This window comes from Mustela erminea, chromosome 18 (genome assembly GCF_009829155.1).
Source record: "Mustela erminea isolate mMusErm1 chromosome 18, mMusErm1.Pri, whole genome shotgun sequence".
Lineage (NCBI taxonomy): Eukaryota > Metazoa > Chordata > Mammalia > Carnivora > Mustelidae > Mustela > Mustela erminea.
In genome coordinates, this window is record NC_045631.1 from 13,891,983 (window position 1) to 13,911,702 (window position 19,720).

General features: G+C 40.2%; 1 protein-coding gene across 4 annotated transcripts in view; it reads left to right on the top strand.

Moving 5' to 3' along the window:
* LOC116578106 (multidrug and toxin extrusion protein 2-like) overlaps positions 1 to 19,720 on the top strand; it is a 66,998-nt gene that overhangs the window by 16,656 nt on the left and 30,622 nt on the right. The gene's annotated exons all lie outside the window — the stretch shown is intronic.

Sequence of the window (19,720 nt, forward strand, 5' to 3'; positions counted from 1 at the left end):
TCCTGGTGTCGTAAAGCAGTGCTTGGTTAATGTCTTATCAATGCAAATGAACAGACTGAACTCAAAAAACCGGTTTAACTTACAGGGTAGCTCAATTCCCTTAAGTAGTGTAACATGCGTTTGTAAATTTAGTAAAATTGTGGTAAAGCATCTATCACAGAAAACTTGCCGTCTTAACCATTTTAAGTGCTCTTCAGTACGTTCACGACGTTGGGTAAACATCACCACCACGTCTTTCAAAAACATTCCTGTCACCCCAAATAGAAACCTGTACCAGTTAAGCAATAACGCTCCATTCCCCTCCCTCCAGCCCCCGGTAACGCCCAGTCTGCTTCCCGTTGATCTTGTGCCTTGAAACCTTGCTGGACTCGTTCATTACCTCTAGCAGCTTTCTTGTAGATTCTTCTGGTGTTTCTACATGCAGGATCATGCCATGTGTGAACAGAGAGCATTTTACTTCTTCTCCCCCCCCCCCCCCCCCCAGTTTTGATGCCTTTTATTTCTTTTCTTCATTTATCGATCTGATAGAACTTCCAGGGCAATGCTGAATAGCAAAAGTGAGAATCTTCGTCTTGTTTCTGATTTTAGGGGTAAAGCTTTGGCCATTGATAGGATACATGTGTGATATTCACAGAAGCCCTTCTCAGGTTGAGGAAGATTCCTTTGTTCCTAGTTTGTTGAGTGTTTTTGTGGATAAAAGGGTGTTGGATTTTTTTTTTTTTCTTGTGTTAACTGAGATGAGCAGTATTTGTTTTTTCCCCCTTTGTTTTATTAATGTGATGTGTTGCACTGATTGGTGTTAATCATCACTTGTGTTTCTTGGATAAATCCCATTGGGTCACAGCGTATGATCCTTCAATATGCTGTGGGTGCAGTTTACTAGCATTTTGTCAAGGATTTTACATCCGTATTTATCAGGGATGTTGCTCTGTGATTTTCTTTCCCTGTGTTGTCTTTTTTTTTTTTTTTTAAGGATTTTATTTATTTATCTGATAGAGATCACAAGTAGGCAGAGAGGCAGGCAGAGAGAGAGAAGGGGAAGCAGGCTCTCCTCGCTGAGCAGAGAGCCCAATTCGGAGCTCGATCCCAGGACCCTGAGATCATGACCTGAGCTGAAGGCAGAGGCTTAACCCACTGTGCCACCCAGGAGCCCCAACCTGTGTTGTCTTAATCTGGCCTTTGTATCAAGGTGATGCTGGCCTCACAGAACGAGGCCATGAGTTCGGTAGTGTTACTTACTCTTTTATTTTTTGGAAGAGTTTGAGAAACTCAAATTTGGTGTCAGTTCTACTTCAGATGTTTGCTTTAATTCACCAGTGAAGCCCTAAGAGTTGGACTTTTCTCTGTTTGGAAATTTTGATCACCTATTCAATCTTTTATTAAAGGTTTGTTGAAGTTTTCTTTATTTTTTTTTTTTAAAGATTTTATTTATTTGACAGAGAGACAGAAAGCAAGAGAGGGAACACAAGCAGGGGAAGTGGGAGAGGGAAAAGCAGGCTTCCCGCCGAGCAGGGGGCCTGATGCGGGGCTTGATCCCAAGACCCTGGAATCATGACCTGAGCTGAAAGCAGACGCCCAAAACACTGAGCCACCCAGGCACCCTACTGAGGATTTCTATTTCTTTTGGTTCAGTTTAGGTGATTCTCGCGTTTCTAGGAATTTTTGTCATGTCATCTAGTTATCTCATTTGTTTCCATATAGTTGTTCCTAGTACTCTCTTATAAACCTTTTTATTAGAGTGAGGTTGGTAGTAATGTCCCCACTATTATATGTGATTTTAGTTATTTAAGTCTTCACCCTTTTTCTCTTGGTCAGTTTACCTAAAGTGTTGTCAGTTTCATGGATCTGGTTTTTTCTTCCCCCGTGAAGAATCAACTTTTTGTTTCTTCTGTTATTTTTCTGTTCTGTATTTCTTTTTAGATTTCGGTTCATTTGCTCTTTTTCTGTTTTGAAACTCAATGTATATAATTAGTTTTATCAATTTGAGAGCTTCTCCCTTTCTTAATGTAGGCATTTACAGCTATAAATTTCCCCTGTAGTGCTCCTTCCCTGCATTTCATCTGACATGTTACATATTTGTTTTCTTTCGTTTCAGAGTATTTGCTGATTTCCTCTTTTTTTTTTTTTTAATAATTATTTAGTTGACAGAGAGATAGCAAGAGAGAGAGACCACAAGCAGAAGGAGCAGCAGGCAGAGGGAGGGAGAGAAGCAGGCTCCCTGCTGAGCAGGGAGCCCAATGTAGGACCCTGGGATCATGACTTGAGCCAAAGGCAGAAGCTTAACTGACTGAGCCACCAGGGACCCCTACCCTGTGCTTTGTTTAAGAAGGTGTTTAATTTTTACATATATGTGAGTTTTTCAGATTTCCTTCTAGTATTAGTTTCTGTCCTTATTCTGTTGTGATTGGGGAAGATACATTTTATCATTTCAGTATTTTTATTTATTTTTTTAAATTAATTTTTTTATTTTTAAAAAAATTTCTAACTTATTTTTTATTTTTTAAATATATGTTTTTAATATATATGTATATATATACATATGTTTCAGTCTTTTAAAATGAATTTAAACTTGTTTTGTGGCCTAACATATGGTTTGTCCTGCAGAATGTCCCGTGTGCACTTGAGAAGAATGTTGCTGGTACAGGGTGGAGTGTTCTGGAGATGTCTGTTAGGGCCAACTGGTGTATAGTATTGTGTTAAGTCCTCTGTTTACTTAATGATCTTCTGTATAGATGTTCCATTCATTACTGAAAATAATGTGCTGCTGTCTCCAACTGTTTTGTGAAATGGATTCTCCAGTTCTGTGGTTTGCTTTATCTTCTGGAGGACTGTGTTGTGTGGTGCGTACATGTATATAATTGTTATATCTTCTTGATGAACCGACTGTTTCATCAATATATAATGTTCTTCTTATGTCCTTTCTAACAGGTTTGACTTAGAGTTATTTTGTTTCCTGTTAGTATAGCCATCCCGGCTCTCTACTATTTGGATGGGAAATATTTTTCGGTCCTCTTTCTTTCAGCTTATTTGTTGGTTGGTAAGTCACTCTGTCGCTGAAAGTGAGTCTCCCCTTGATAGCATATGGTTAGATCATGTTTTTTAGTGCATTCTGTCCATCTCTGCCTTTTGATTGGAACATTTAATCCCCTTACATTCCAAGTGATTACTGATAAGGGTGCACTTTCTTTGCCATTTTACTATTTGATTTCTATAGGTCTTATACATGTTTTTCTGTTTCATTTCCTCCCCTACTGCCTTCTTTTGTGTTTAGTTGAGTTGTTGTTGTTGGTTTTGTTTTTTTTTTTTTTGTTTTTTGGTAGTGAACTGTTTCGATTCCATTCTCATTTCCTTTGTGTAGATTAGATTTTTTTTTCTTCATAGTTACCGTGGGATTTTACTTACATACTTAATATAAATTTCCAACAATCCTGTTTGAATTGATACCAGTATAACTTAAGGAGCATCTGAAAATGCTGCTAATGTACACGTCTCTCCTCCACACCTTTCGTTATTGTCATCACTGATTACATCTTCATTCTTGTGTGCCTGGTAACAAACACTCATAATTCTTTTCTGTGCATTTGTCTTTTGAATTATGGAGGCAGTAAAACATGGAGTTACAAACCAAAGATACAATAACCCTGGTTTTTCTCCTTGCCCTTATAGTTACCTTTACTGGAGGGCTTTATTTGTTCACACAACTTTGAGTTACTCTCTGGCATCTTTTCATTTCAACCTGAAGGACTCCCTTTAGCATTTCTTTTAGGGCAGGTCCAGTGGAAACAAAATTCCTCAGCTTTTGTTTACATGGGTGTATTTTAATTTCTCCCTCATTAAAAAAAAAAGGATTTTATTTATTCATTGGAGAGAGTGAGCATGAGAGAGCATTGCATGGGGGAGGAGGAAGAGGGAAAGGGAGAAAGCCTAATATGGGGCTTGATCCCAGGAGCCCAGGATCACAACCTGAGCTGAAGGCAGATGCTTAACTGACTGAGCCACCCAGGTGCTCTGAATTTCTCTCTCATTTTTTAAGGACATTTTCATCGATACACAAGTCTTGGTTGACAGTTTTTTTCCCCAGCAATTTAAGTATGTCCTTCCACTGCCTTATGGCCTCTGTGGTTTCTGATGAGAAGTTGGCTGTTAATTTTACTGCAGATTCCATGTATGTGATGAGTCATTTCTCTCCCGCTGCCTAAAAAATCCTTTGTCTTTTGGCAGTTTGGTTATAATATGTCTTGCTGTGGATCTCACTGAGTTTGCTCCTCAGATGTATATATTCCTATCTTTCTGGCAGCCGTTAACCTACCTCCTATCTGTGGATTTGTCTATTCTGAACTTCTCACATTAATGAAACCATACAATATGTGGCCCTTTGTGACTGGTTTATCTCACTGAGCACAAAATTTTCAAGGTTCAGCCATGCTGTAGTGTCTATAGGCACTTCATTTTTTTTTTTTAAAGATTTTATTTATTTATTTATTTGACAGCAAGACCACAAGTAGGCAGAAAGGCAGCCAGAGAGAGAGGGGGAAGCAGGCTCCCTGCTGAGCAGAGAGCCCAATGCGGGGCTCAATCCCAGGACCCTGAGATCATGACCCGAGCCGAAGGCAGAGTCCTTAACCCACTGAGCCACCCAGGCGCCCCACTTCATTTCTTTTTTTACAGCTGAGTAATATTCCATCGTATGGGAATACCGTCCTTTACTTATCACTCCCAACAGCTAATGGATACTTGCTTTCCACTTCTTGGCTATTATGAATAATACTGTCAACATTCATGTACAAGGTTTTGGGTGGATCTATCTCTGAGTTCTTTTGGGTAAATAGCTAGGATTAGGATTTCTAGGTCATATGATAATTCTGTGACTAACCATCTACAGAACTGGCAGATACTTCCAAACTGGGTACATGATTTTACATTCCCATCACAACCTCACCAGCATGGATTTTCCTTTCTTTCTTTCTTTTTTTTAAATTCCAGGTATCCTATTAGGTAGGAAGAGGGATCTTATGATTTTGACTTTCATTTCCTTGATGGTGGATGATGTTGAGTATCTTGTGTTTCTTGACTTGCTTTGCTCTTGTATTTCCTTTTCTCTTTACATTTCTCCAGCTCCCTGTCTGGCCATGAGGACACTTTCTATCACACCATTCCATCAGACACTTTACACATTTATGTAATTCTGTTACCCTGGCTTCCACCTTTCTCACTTGAGTAGACTTTTGCTGAGTAGGTCTTTTGCTGTCTGTTCTGCTAACTGGAACACACACTTAGTGGCATCTGATTGGATTCTCTATCTTGTGTTTTTTGCCCCGTGGATATAGCATTAAAGTCCCAAATTACCGACTATTTAAAAGTCACAGGAAAGTATAGAGAATAACATAACCCCCATAACTTACAGTACCAGATTTAATAGATGGTAGCAATTTCTTTCTGCTACTTAAAAAATAGAGATTACAGATAGTCTTTGCGTTAGTTAGGATTTCATTCTGCTATGCATAACAATTACTTTAAAAAGATTGGAGTTTTATTTTTCTCTCCCCTTTAGGATATTCAGAGGTAGGTGTCTGGGACTGTAACGTCTGTCTATAGTGTCACGGTCATGTGCAGGGCTGTAACTGTTGGTTGAACTCACACAGGTGGCCAGTTGGAGGGAGGGCTGGAATCCTACCTGGGCCTCATTCACCATGCACCCTAGCACAGGACCTCAGCATGGATCTTCTGCCTGAGCTGTATGTCATGGTGTAGTATCCACCCTCAAGGGGCATTAAATAGGTTAATAGAGGTCACTTCATGGACCACGGTGGCTCCAACATTGCTCTTGGATTCCAGTTAGTAGGAAGGAGGAGGGAGAAGAACAGGACATTCACACTCTCCCTTTAAGTGTGGCAAAACTTCTGGAAAGTTCCCCATACCAATTCTGATTTGCCCTGCAGGCCGGTACCTCTCTGTATGGTCCTAGTAAGTTGCAAGAAATGTACATGTGACCTCTAAGCTTTTTGTAAGTTTCTTTCTGTGAAGGGTAAGGACACAGATTTAGGTGGGCAAACAGTGGAGACCACCTGGGAACATAACTCAGCTGTGGCTTTTCTGCCTTCACCCTGGATTTTCATTTGTCTTGCGGGATTTCTTGCATGCTCATGCTGGAGAAAGAAGTCCCCTGAAGAAGTTATTTACCATTCTCCTGATGGGTCTAAATCCTTCTAAGATAAGTAACCTGACATTGTGGCATGCTCGCTTTCCATCAGCTGGGTCCCAGTATATTCATACAAATGCTGCAGACTCGAGATCGGAGTTTGCCCACAGTAAGAAAAATACTATATGCACATTTGAAAATGAAACTAAGCTGTTAGAAGTGATAAAAGAAGAGCGAGCTTGGGCCCTTACACCTTAACTCTTTCTTATAATCAGCCTCCTTTCATTTTTCTTTTAACATACATTTATTTATTTATTTATTAAAGTTTTTATTTATTTGAGAGGGAGAAAATGAGAGAGAGAGAGCACAAGAGGGGAAAAGTCAGAGGGAGATGCAGACTCCCTGCGAGCAGGGAGCCCGATGCAGAACTTGGTCTCAGGACTCCAGGATCATGACCTGAGCCGGAGGAAGTCGCTTACCCAACTGAGCCACTCAGGAGCAGCTTTCTTTTCACTTTCCAAAGCAGAAATGAATGGCATCTTAGAGAAGGTCTTAGCATCGTTCTGGCTAGCCTCCACATCCAAATGCTGACGACGTTCAGTCATTTTCTCTTGTCAGATCACAGTTCTTAATCATTTCAGATTCTTTCTGTTTCAAAGTCAAATTATTTCACTGGTTCTATAATAGCTTTGTTGAGTTATATGATACAGATACCTGTATGATATATAATAAATATATAATATATAATATATATAACACATATATAATATATTACAATAACTAATATGTATAATCTATAATATACCACATATTATATATATTTAACATATAAAATGGTGTATAGGGGCGCCTGGGTAGCTCAGTGGGTTAAAGCCTCTGCTTTCGGCTCAGGTCATGGTCCCAGGGTCTTGGGATCGAGCCCCGCATTGGGCTCTCTGCTCAGCAGGGAGTCAGCTTCCCTTCCTCTCTCTGCCTGCCTCTCTGCCTACCTCTGATCTCTGTGTGTCAGGGTCCTGGGATCGAGCCCCGCATCTTTAAAAAAAAAAAAAAAAGAAAGAAAGAAAAGTCTCTGTCCTCATCGTGAGTCCCTGGCAACCACTAATCTGCTTTCAGTCTCTGTAGATTTACCTTTTCTGGACCATCATGAATATTTTATGTGGTATGTAAACCATCCGATTATGAGGCAAACTAAGGGCCTCTGCAGAGGTGGCTAATTACCAATGATAAATAAACAAGGTAAGGAAGGTGATCTCACATATCCCGTGTAAAGTGATTCTTAGCTCCTTGCTCAATTTTTGTCTGTTTTTATCCCCCACCACCGCTTAGTTGTTTTTTTTTTTTTTAAAGATTTTATTTATTTATTTGACAGAAATCACAAGTAGGCAGAGAGGCAGGCAGAGGGGTGGGGAAGGCAGTCTTTCCACTGAGCAGAGAGCCCGATGCGGGGCTCCATCCCAGGACCCTGAGATCACTATCTGCAGAAGGCAAAGGCTTAAGCCTGTGAGCTACCCAGGTGCCGCTTGGTTTTAATGATGGAGGGAAAGGGCCATATCTAAATGGGTTTTTATAAACATAAATGCATATTTGGGACCCTCTGCAGATTCAGCTCATTGTACAAGGTTAATAATGTCCTTTAATAATGTTGGGAGGAGGGGTAGGATTTTGGTATGGACTGATTTACCTGTTGTGAAATTATTAACTATTTAACATCCTTTAATTAATCAACATTTGTCTAAATATTCCTTCAGTGCTTACATAAGACCCCAAAACTTAGAATTGACAATTTAGACTTCCCAGACATTTAAACATTGGTTGTAAATTTATCACTTTCACACTTTTAATTAAAACCTTAGGTTTAATCTGTCAATCCCATAAATGCTTCAAACCACCTTAAAAACAGTTTTGAGATTATAACAAAATGTTTGGGGGCACCTGGTGGCTCAGTCCGTTAAGCAGCTGCCTTTGGCTCAGGTCATGATCCCAGGGACCTGGGGCTTCCTGCTCAGCAGGGAGTCTGCTTCTCCCGTCCCCCAAACTCACTTGTGTTCTCTCTCTCTGTCAAATAAATAAAATCTTTTTTTTTTTTTAAGATTTTATTTATTTATTTGACAGAAATCACAAGTAGGCAGAGAGGCAGGCAGAGGGGTGGGGAAGGCAGTCTTTCCACTGAGCAGAGAGCCCGATGTGGGGCTCGATCCCAGGACCCTGGGATCATGACCTGAGCCGAAGGCAGAGGCTTTAACCCACTGAGCCACCCAGGCGCCCCTCAAATAAATAAAATCTTAAAAAAAAAAGATTATATACAAAATGTTTAATGATTATAAAACTAATAGGTTTCTCACACTAGACTCATTTACAGAAGTCTTAATATGAAAAATATGAATTTGTTTTTTTCATTTTCTTTTTTCTCATTCTTACTTCTGCTCTTATTTCTCCTCCAGGAATGATTTTAGTCCACCGGCCTATAGGGCAAAGTGACCTTCTCCGATGGGCTGGCTTTAAGGATGCTGGTGGCAGGCAGTGGTTCGGGGGGTTGGCTTGGACTTGTCTTTCTGGATAGTGCCCTGTGTCTGTGACCTGGCATAAGAGCCCTTCCCCTCCCTGTGGGTAGACTTTTCCATTACATCAAGTATTTCCAAAGTACTGTTTATGACCACTCAGATGCAGTTTTTTCCACCCCCCCAAGATACTTGTACTAAGTTTTTTTTTTCCTCCGCTTTGTCATCCAGCCTGATATTTATGTAGCTTCAAAGCCTTGTTCTGACTGTGTTGTCCCCATAGCACAGCCTGAGGCCTCTTTTGCAACTGCTTGCTCTGTATGGGGCCTGTGTAGATCTGGTGGCCCGAAGTCCAAGGCCTTTGGTCAGTCCAGCTCACTGAAACTGAAATTGTTTTCCTTTCTGATCAATTGCCATGGACCAGCACCCCAACAATTTGTGTCCAGAATGTATGAGAGCGACTTGTCCTGTCTCTTGAGCCAGCTTTCTCTATTCTACCATTAAGTCGATCTGTTTCAGGCATTTCTTTCATAAATAGCACATTACCCTCTTCTCTCCAAGGATCTCTAATTTCAAATCCGTGGCTTTATCCTTTTGCATTTATCGTAACTAAAACATGGTAGGACTCACTTACTAGGAGTTACTTACTTTATGTTTTCTCTTTTTGCGTGGTTTGTTTACTCCCTACCCCCCTCTTCCTGTATTTGTCAGTTGTCTGTCTGTCTGTCTTTGCTGTATTCTTACTGTAACCCCTCTTCATTTGGGATGCAGTGGGCACGCCGCTCGCTGCATCGTTCAACACGTTGACTCTGGATCCAGACCACCTCTGTTCAGGTCCCGCCTCTTCAGTGGAAACTGGGACTATTACCCAACTTCCATGTCTCTGTTTCCCCACATGTGAAATAGCAGGCCTAAAAACAGGACCTACGTCCTCTCATTGTTGCAAGGATTGATGGAGTTACCCACATGAAGGGTTTAGGACAAAGACTGTGACATAAGGCATTCAAGGAAGGGTACTGGATACCTGTGTCTTGCCCTTACCTGGTTTCAGTGGTTTTCCAGTTCCAAACCTTTCTCATTGTGCTCTCCAACTTTTTATTTGCAAAATGCTCACGCCCACTGAAAAGTACAAAGAATGGTTTAGCGGTCATTCAGCCGCACGTTCTCTGAATTTCCCGACGGTTAACATTTTGCTGTATTTGTTGTTCTTATTTTCAGTCCTTAGCTCCTTTTTAGCTACCCAACCTCCCCACCTTCTTCTGTTTTCCTGACACTCATCTTCCCAAGAGCCTCTGCTCGTTGTCTTGGAGAATGTCTTGGATCCATTTGTTTCCTCATGAGCAGAGGCAGAAGAAAGCATTTGGGTAGGAATGCTCATACAAGACTCAGCCCCTTTGGAGATCTGTGGTGTCAGGTGGTGTGGGTTTGGTCATTTGGCTGAAGCAGCGACTGCCAGATTTCCCCACTGGAAATACACATTCTCTCCTTCGTGACTAGAAAGCAGCCTGTAATGTGATGGAGAGCGTTTGACTCTCTAGTGTGGCAATAAATTTTCATCCAATGGCTCTAATGTCCACTGCCGATTCTCACTTGAATAATTACTACGTTGGTGATTTCATATATTCTTAGATTATTAGGATGCATAGTTGCGTCAGTTTGGATGCTTTCAGCTGTAAGTTACAAAAACCAAACGACCAACTCAATCTAGCGTAACCGTTACAACTTCACATAACTGACCCGTGTGACTGGAAGTCTGAGGGTAGGTGTTTCGGTGTTCCATGCAAGGGGCTCTGGAAACTTGCGTGAAAATTACGTTTCCAGGAAAGGCAGGGATGATGGTGGTCCAGGCAACTTTCCTGCTCACTGTAATATTTGAAAATGCGTGTTTTTTCTTCTCTTTGTTCTCTTCCCAGAGAAGTTTGCAACCCTTCCCTCCCCTGCCTTCTCTTTTGCATTATCGTTCATTATAAGTTGAGTTGCAAATTTTAAAAAATTCTAATAAAACATTATTTTGTCGTATTTCGATTTATCAACATGTTTGAGATACAGATATTTTCACTGTTGCTGCTTGAATTTTGTCCCTCCCTTCCAGATTCTTTTTATTTTTGATTACCTATATCTTTCAGTGGTCCTTTCAGGAAGGGCAGGTAAGGAGTAAACCCTTAGTGTGCGGATGTCTTAAAAAAAAATTCTTTAAAAAAAAAATGCCTTTATCGGGCACCTGGGTGACTCCGTTGGTTAACTCTCTGCCTTTGGCTCAGGTCATGAGCCCAGGGAGCTGAGATCGAGGCCCACATCAGGCTCCCTGCTCAACAGGGAGTCTGCTTCTCCCTCTGCGCCTCCCCCTACTTGTGCCTCACCCTCAAGAAATAAATTTCTTGAATACTGAATATTCAATATTCTTGAATATTGCTGGGTTTAAAAATCTAAGTTGATAGTAGCTCTGCATGACTGATATGACACTATGTCCTTCTTGTTCTTGGTGACAAGTCTATCATCAACTGGGTTGTCTTTGCTTTGTAGATAATTGGGTATTTTCTCCTGTAGTTTTAAAGATTTTCTCTTCCTTTTTGTACTATAACATAGGCACATGAGGATTTTTTAAAAAAAGTATCTTGTAGTCATTCAGTAAGCTTTCTTGATCTGAGGGCCTCCATTAAACCATGGGAAAGTTTAGCCCTTCCTTCTGTTTATTCTCCCATTTCTGACTGTCCTGTCCTCTCACTCAGGTAACCTTCCAGACTGCTTAATTTCTCTTCATATATTCTCTCTCCACAACTCTTTCCTGTGCTCTGAGAGAGCTCATTCCTATCTTTTGCGAAGTATCTTTTAAGCAGTGACTTGCCTAGTTTCTGATTCATTTATTTATTTTTTATTATTTATTTATTATTTTAAATTTGCAACAGTTACATTCCTTATTTCTAAGATTACTTGGTCCTTTTTCTGCCTATCCTTATTTCAAAACTATTTATTTCTCAGAACTCTTACTTAAGAATTTTTCAGGCTGCCCTATCATTTCTACTCTGTCAGGTGTAAAATCTTTCCTATGTTGTTTTGTGGAGTTTATTTACTGGTATTAGATTTTTTAAAAATCTGTTTATATCCTGGGTCATGAAACATATGTCTACCCACATTTTGTTAATTCCAGGGCTCATATTTTTTTGCATTTTTGTATCTCTAAAATTTAGAATTTCTCTTTCAGTTGATGTGCTAAAATGCCACATCGTCATTTAATTGGCAGATACTTTGTGGCTCATAATGATATCTTAGATGTGTTGAAAACCATACTTGATTTCATGAAGTGTCATCTGACATGCTAGCTACCTCAGAGTGTGGTTTCAACTGGCTTCTTTATGATTTTGTCTGTGACCTTATTTCCCAAGGGGATTGTCCTCCTTCTGAGTCCCATACATGCCCTGTCCATTTTTTTTAAAGCTTCTGTGTCTGCTCAGGTCAAATGAAACATACCTGCTCCAGTCCCAGTGTCTTAACTTGGGTTTCCTCACCATGACTGTACATCAGGTTCAAGCCCTCTCCTATACGCAGTGACCCTTTCTGCTCATGGCTCATTTGTGCCCATGGCTCTAGACTGACAGGCAGGTTTTCTAGGCTTTCAATGGGGGACAGCAAAGGGACAGTGCTTCCCTGGCTCTGAATGCTCCCTGCTCACCGGGGCTTATACCTTGACTCCTGACACTTGTCACCAGCCATAGCTGTAATGTAATTCATGTGGAACATTCTCCGTTGGTTCTTTTGTTGCTGTTGTTTTAATTAACATATAATGTGTCACTGGTTTCAGGAGGAGAGGTCAGGGATTCATCAGTTTCATGTAACACCCGGTGGTCATTACATCACCTGCCCTCCTTAATGCCCATCACCCAGTTACCCCATCCCCCCACCTCCCTTCCCTCCAGCAACCCTCTGTTCCCTGTAGTTAAGGGTCTTTTGTGGTTTGTCTCCCTCTGTTATGTATTTTTTTTCCTTTAAGATTCTATTTATTTATTTATTTGACAGAGAGAGAGATTACAAGTAGGCAGAGAGGGAGGCAGAGAGAGAGGGAAAGCAGGCTCCCTGCTGAGCAGAGAGCCTGATGTGGGGCTCGATCCCAGGACCCTGAGACCACGGCCTGAGCCAAAGGCAGAAGTATAACCAACCCACTTAGCCACCCAGGCGCCCCATGTCTCCCTCTGTTTTCATCTTGTTTTATTTTTTCTTCTCTTCCCCTATTATCCTGCTTTGTTTCTTAAATTTTACACATGAGTGAAATCATATGATAATTGTCTTTCTCTGAATGACTTAATTCGCTTAGCGTAATACCCTCTAGTTCCATCCATGTTATTACCAATGGCAAGATTTCATTTCTTTTGATGGCTGTGTAGTATTCCACTGTGTGTGTGTGTGTGTTTGTATACAGATACATATATATATATTCACATATATATATACACACATATATACACACACACACACATATATATACACATATGTATGTACACACACACACACACACACACACACACACACACTACATCTTTATCCACTCATCTGTCGCTGGACATCTAGGCTCTTTCCATAGTTTGGCTCTTGTGGACATTGCTGATATAAATATTGGAGTACAGGTGCCCCTTCAGATCACTACATTTGTGTCTATGGGTTAGATATCCAGTAGTGGAACTGTTGGGTTGTAGGTAGCTCTATTTCAACCTTAGGAGGAACCTCCATACTGTTTTCCAGAGTGGCTGCACCAGCTTGCATTTCCACCAACATTGTAGAAGGGTGCCCCTTTCTCTGCATCCTCGCCAACATCTGTTGTTTCCGCACTTGTTAATTTTAATTATTCTGACTGGTATGAGGTGGTATCTCACTGTGGTTTTGATTTGTAGTTCCCTGATACCGAGTGATGTCAAGCACTTTTTCTTATGTCTGTTGGCCAATTATTATGTCTTTGGAGAAATGTCTATTCATGTCTTTTGCCCATTTCTTGATTAGATTATGTGCTCTTTGGGTGTTGAGTTTGAGAAGTCCTTTATAGGTTTTGAACACTAGCCCTTTATCTGATCGTCATTTGCAAATATCTTCTCCCATTCTGTCAGTTGTCTTTTGGTTTTGTCGACTGTTTCCTTTGCTGTACAAAAGGTTTTTATCTGGATAAAGTCTCAACAGTTCATTTTTGCTTTTGCTTCCCTTGCCTTTGGAGACTGTCTGGCAAGAAGTTGTTGTGGCCAAGGTCACAGAGGTTGCTGCCTATGTTCTCCTATAGGATTTTGATGGATTCCTGTCTCCCATTTAGGTCTTTCTTTCATTTTGAGTCTATTTTTATGTATGATGTAAGGAAATGGTCTAGTTCCATTCTTCTGCATGTGGCTGTCCAATTTTCCCAACAACATTTGTTGAAGAGACTGTCCTTTCCATTGGATATTTTTTCCTGCTTTGTTGAATATTAGTTGACCATAGAGTTGGGGGTCCATTTCTGGACTTTCTGTTCTGTTCCACTGATCTATGTGTCTGTTTTGTGCAAGTACCATACTGTCTTTATGATTACAGCTTTCTAATAGACGCTTGAAGTCCAGAATTGTGATGCCAACAGCTTTGGTTTTCTTTTTCAACATTCTTTTGGCTATTTGGGGTCTTTTCTCATTCCATACAAATTTTAGGATTTTTTTGTCCCAGCTCTGTGAAAAAAGTTGATGATATTTTGTTAGGGATTGCACTGAATGTGTAGATTGCTCTAGGAGCATAGACATTTTAACAATATTTGTTCTTCCAATCCATAAGGATGGAACGTTTTTCTATTTCTTTGTGTCTTCCTCAATTTATTTCATGAGCATTCTGTAGTTTTCTGTGTGCATATCCCTTGCCTCTTTGGTTAGGTTTATTCCTACCTATCTTATGGTTTTGGGTACAATTGTAAATGAGATGGACTGCTTAATTTCTCTTTCTTCTGTCTCATTGTTAGTGTATAGAAATGTGATTAATTTCTGTGTATTGATTTGATATATCCTGCCACTTTGCTGAATTCCTGTATGAGTGCCAGCAATTTTGAGGTGGAGTCTTCTGGGTTTTCTACACAGAGTATCATGTCATCTGCAACAAATGAGAGTTTGGCTTCCTCTTTGCCAATTCGGATACCTTTTATTTCTTTTTATTGTCTGATTGCTGAGGCTAGGGCTTCTAGTACTATGTTGAATGGCAGTGGTGATAGTGGACAGCACTGCCATATTCCTGACCTTAGGGAAAAAGCTCTCAGTTTTCCCACATTAAGAATGATATTTGCTGTGGGGTTTTTGTATATGGATTTTATGATATTGAGGTATGTACCCTCCATCCCTACACTTTGAAGAGTTTTGATCAAGAAATGATGCTTTGTCAAAAGCTTTTTAAGCATCTACTGAGAGTATCATATGGTTCTTCTTCTTTCTTTTATTAATGTATTATATCACATTGATTGATCTGTGGATGTTAAGCCAGCATTGCAGCCCAGGAATAAATCCCACTTGGTTGTGGAGAACAATCCTTTTAATGTACTGTTAGATCCTATTGACTACTATTGTGGTGAAAATTTTTGCATCCGTGTTCATCAGGGATATTGGTCAGTAATTCTTTTTGATGGGGTCTTTGGTTTTGGGATCAAGGTAATGCTGGCCTCATAAAAAGAGTTTGGAAGTTTTCCTTCCATTTTGGTTTTTTGAAACAGCTTCAGAAGAATAGGTATTAATTCTTTAAACATTTGGTAAAATTCCCCTGGGAAGCCAACTGGCCCTGGGCTCTTGTTTATTGGGAGATTTTTGATGACTGCTTCAATTTCCTTGCTGATTATGGGTCTGTTCAGGTTTTCTATTTCTTCCTGGTTCAGTTTTGGTAGTTTATATCATGGATCCATTTCTTCCAGATTATCTAATTTGTTGGTATTTCTTCAGTGTTGGTTGTGATCTCCCCTCTTAAATTCATGATTTTATCTATTTGGCTCCTTTCTCTTTTATTTTTGATAAGTCTGGCCAGGGGTTTATCAATCTTATTAATTCTTTCAAAGAACCAGCTCTTAGTTTTATTGATCTGTTCTACTCTTCTTTTGGTTTCTATTTCATTGGTTTCTGCTCTAATATTAATTATTTCTCTTCTGCTAGGCCTAGGCTTTATTTGTTTTTCTTTCCCCCATTCCTTTAGGTGTAAGGTTAGGTTGTGTATGTGAGACCTTTCTTGTTTTTTTGGGAAAGGCTTGTAGTGCTATATATGTCCCTCTTAAAAGATCACCTTTGTTGCATACCAAAGGTTTTGAACAGCTGTGTTTTCATTTTCATCTTTTTCCATGAATTTTTAAAGTTCTTCTTTAATTTCCTGGTTGACCCATTCATTCTTTAGTAGGATGGTCTTTAGCCTCCATGTATTTGGGTTCTTTCCAACTTTCCTCATGTGATTGAGTTTCAGTTTCAAAGCATTATGGTCCAAAAATATACAGGGAATGAACCCAGTCTTTTGGTACCAGTTGAGACATGATTTGTCCCAGGATGTGATCTATTCTGGAGAATGTTCCTTGTGTACTAGAGATTAATATGTATTTTGTTGCTTTGGGATGGCATGTTCTTAATATATCTGTGATGTCCATCTGGTCCAGTGTGTCATTCAAAGCTTTTATTTCCTTGTTGATCTTCTGCTTAGATGATCTGTCCATTGCAGAGAGGGGGGTGTTAAAAATCCCCTACTATTATTGTATTATTATTGATTTGTTTCTTTAATTTTGTTATTAATCAGCTTATATAATTGGCTGCTCCCATGTTTGGGGCATAAATATTTACAATGTTAGATCTTCTTGTTGGATAGACCTCATAATTATGACATAGTGTCCTTCCTCACCTCTTATTACGGTCTTTGGTTTAAAATATATTTTGTTTGATATAAGGCTTGCCATCCCAGCTGTCTTTTGATGTACATTAGCATGATAAAGGGTTTTCTACCTCTTCACCTTCAATCTGGAGGTATCTTTGGGTCTAAAATGAGTCTCTTGCAGACAGCATATAAATGAGTCTTGCCTTTTTTATTCAGTCTGATATCCTGTGTCTTCTGATTGGGGGCATTTAGCCCATTTACATTCAGGATAGATATTGAAAGATATGAATTTAGTGCCATTGTATTGCCTGTAAGGTGTCTGTCACCGTGTATTGTCTCTGTTCCTTTCTGGTCTATGTTACTTTTGTGCTCTCTTTTTGCTTAAAGGATCCCTTTTAATATTTCTTGTAGGGCTGGTTTGGTGACACGAATTCTTTTAGTTTGTCCTGAAATTTTTTAAAAAATCACTCCTATTTTGAATGACATTCTAGCTGGGTAAAGTATTCTTGGCTGCATATTTTTCTCATCACCCTGAATATATCATATCCATTGTTTCTGGCCTACCAGGTTTCTGTGGACAGGTCTGCTGCCAATTTAGTATTTCTACCATTGTAGGATACAGATCTTTAGTCCTGAGCTGCTTTCAGGATTTTCTCCTTTTCTCTTGAGATTTGTAAGTTTCATTATCATATTTTGGGTTGTTGACCTATTTTTATCGACTTTGAGGGAGGTTCTCTCTGCCTCCTGGATTTTGATGTCCGTTTTCTTCCCCACATTAGGGAAGTCTCCACTATACCTTGTGCCAAGTATATCTTGTGCCCCTCTCTTTCTCTTTCCTCTTCTGGTATCCCAATTATTCTAATATTGTTTCACTTTATGGTATCACTTAGCTCTCAAATTCTCCCCTTGTTGTTTATCACTCTTTTTCTCAACTTCTTTATTCTCCATTGTTTGGTGTTCTATATCACTAATTCTCTCTTCTGCCTCATTTATCCTAGCAAGAGCCTCCATTTTTTTATTGCATCTCATTGACAACCTTTTTCAGTTTTAAAAAATTATTTATTTTTAAAATTTCTTTTCAGTGTTCCAGAATTCATTGCTTATGTACCACACCCAGTGTTCCATGCAATACATGCCCTCCATAATACCCACCACCAGTTAGATTTTAGTTCTTTTACTTCTCCAGAAAGGGTTTCTCTAGTGTCTTCTATGCTTTTTTCAAGCCCAGCTAATATCCTTATAATCATTATTCCTAACTCTAGTTCCAACATCTTATGTCCATATTGATTAGGTCCCTTGCAGTCAGTACTGCTTCTTGTTCTCTTTTTTGATAGTCACCTTTTGATACTTCTCTGTCTTGTTGTTCTATCCAGAGAAGAATAGATGAATGATAGAACAAAATGCAAAATGGCAACAATGACCCCAGAAAAATTTTTGCTAAACAAATCAGAAGATACCTGAAACTGGGGGCCAGGGGAGAAAGAAAAAAAAAAGAGTATAATTAGACAGATGAGAAGAATAGAGCAATACATTGGATTTCGTGTGTATTTTGTTTTTTTTTTATTTTAGAAAACTAGACCCCAAAATTGTGAAGAAATAATTGTAAAAGATAAAATTAAATACACTGAAAAGATAGAACTGCAAAGATGAAAATTTTAAAAGCCTTTAACAAAACAAAACAAAAGAAGAAACAACAACATAAAAGAGAATATGATCCGACATTAGATTTTGACTATATTTTAGTCTGTTAGAAGAAGTTGCATCCCAAAATTATAAAGAAAGAAAAACTTACACAATGAAGGGATAGAATGTAACTGTAAAAATGAAAATCAAAAAAGATTTTTAAAAGTTGATAAAATAAGAAATTGGTTGAGAATGAAAGAAAAAAATTAAAGTTGAAAGACTAAGGAATCATGGGGGAAAAAACCACAAGTTCTATGTGCTGTATTCCCCTAGCGCTGGAGTTTTGCAATTCTCATTGATCTGTAAACTTGATGGCCGGATGATCTTGCTGATTTTCTGGCGGAGGGACCTGTTGTGTGGCATTTCCAGTGTATTTGCTTGAGGTGGACTTGCACCACCCTTGCCAGGGACTGAGCTAAGCAATCTGCTCAGGTTCGCTTTTGGAGCTTTTGTTCCCTGAGCGCTTTCCATACTGCTTTGGAGGATAGGAATGAAAATGGTGGCCTCCTAATCTCCATCCCGGAGGAGCTGAGTGCTCAGGGTCCCACTCTCAGTGCACCCTTGGAGAAAAGCACTCAATCCCTCCCATCTCCCTGGTTTCCGGCTGCTGCTCTGTGCTCACCCAGCCTGCGACCGAGCGTTTCTGTCTCTTGACACTCAGCCCTGTTTGGCGTCTCCAAACCTAGCCGATTCCTGCTGTGCGCTCTCACGCTGGGGGTCTCCCCGGATCTGCCACTTGTGGGGTCCTTGCTGGAAGAGCAGTGGCCCAACTGTACTGTGGATCATGGTTTAAGGTAACCCTGAGCTGAGAGCCCCCACCTTGGCTCTGTCTCTGCAGCCGGCTTCCCCACTCCGATAGCTGGGGCTCTGCCACACTTAGACACCCTCAATCCTTCTGTGACCCAGCAGGTCCTGAGACCACACTGTCCCCACGAGGGCTCCACCCCCTACTTAGCCTCTGGAGTGATGTCACTCAGTGAAGCAGACTTCTACAAGTTCCAATTTTGTGCTTTCCTGCTCTACTGCTTGCTGGGACCTGGCCCCTCCCCCCATGGTCTATCTTCCTATATGTCACCTCAGATTCACTTCTCCCCACATCATTCCTTCCAGATGGTGGTCGATTTTCTGTTCCTAGAATTGCTGCTCTTCTTGTCTTCGGTCTCCGGTTGAGTTTGCAGGGGTTAAGAATGATTTGATAGCAATCTAGTGGAATTCCTGGGACCAGACGAAATTAAGGTCTATTCCTCTCCCATCTTCCTCCATTCGTTCTTTTTCTTCTTTTTTTCAAAAGATTTTATTTATTTATTTATTTGAGAGAGAGAAAATGAGAGCGAGAGAGAGCATGAGAAGAGGGCAGGTCAGACAGAGAAGCGGACTCCCCATCAAACAGGGAGCCCGATGCAGGACTCAATCCTGGGACTTCAGGATCATGACCTGAGCTGAAGGCAGTCGCCCAACCAACTGAGCCACCCAGGCACCCCTCCATTCGTTCTTGATGTTGTTTTCCCCTCAAGCCTTCTCCTCCAAATTTGGGGGTGGGGTGGGGTCCTAGGCCCTCTCTTCCCTTGGAACCCAA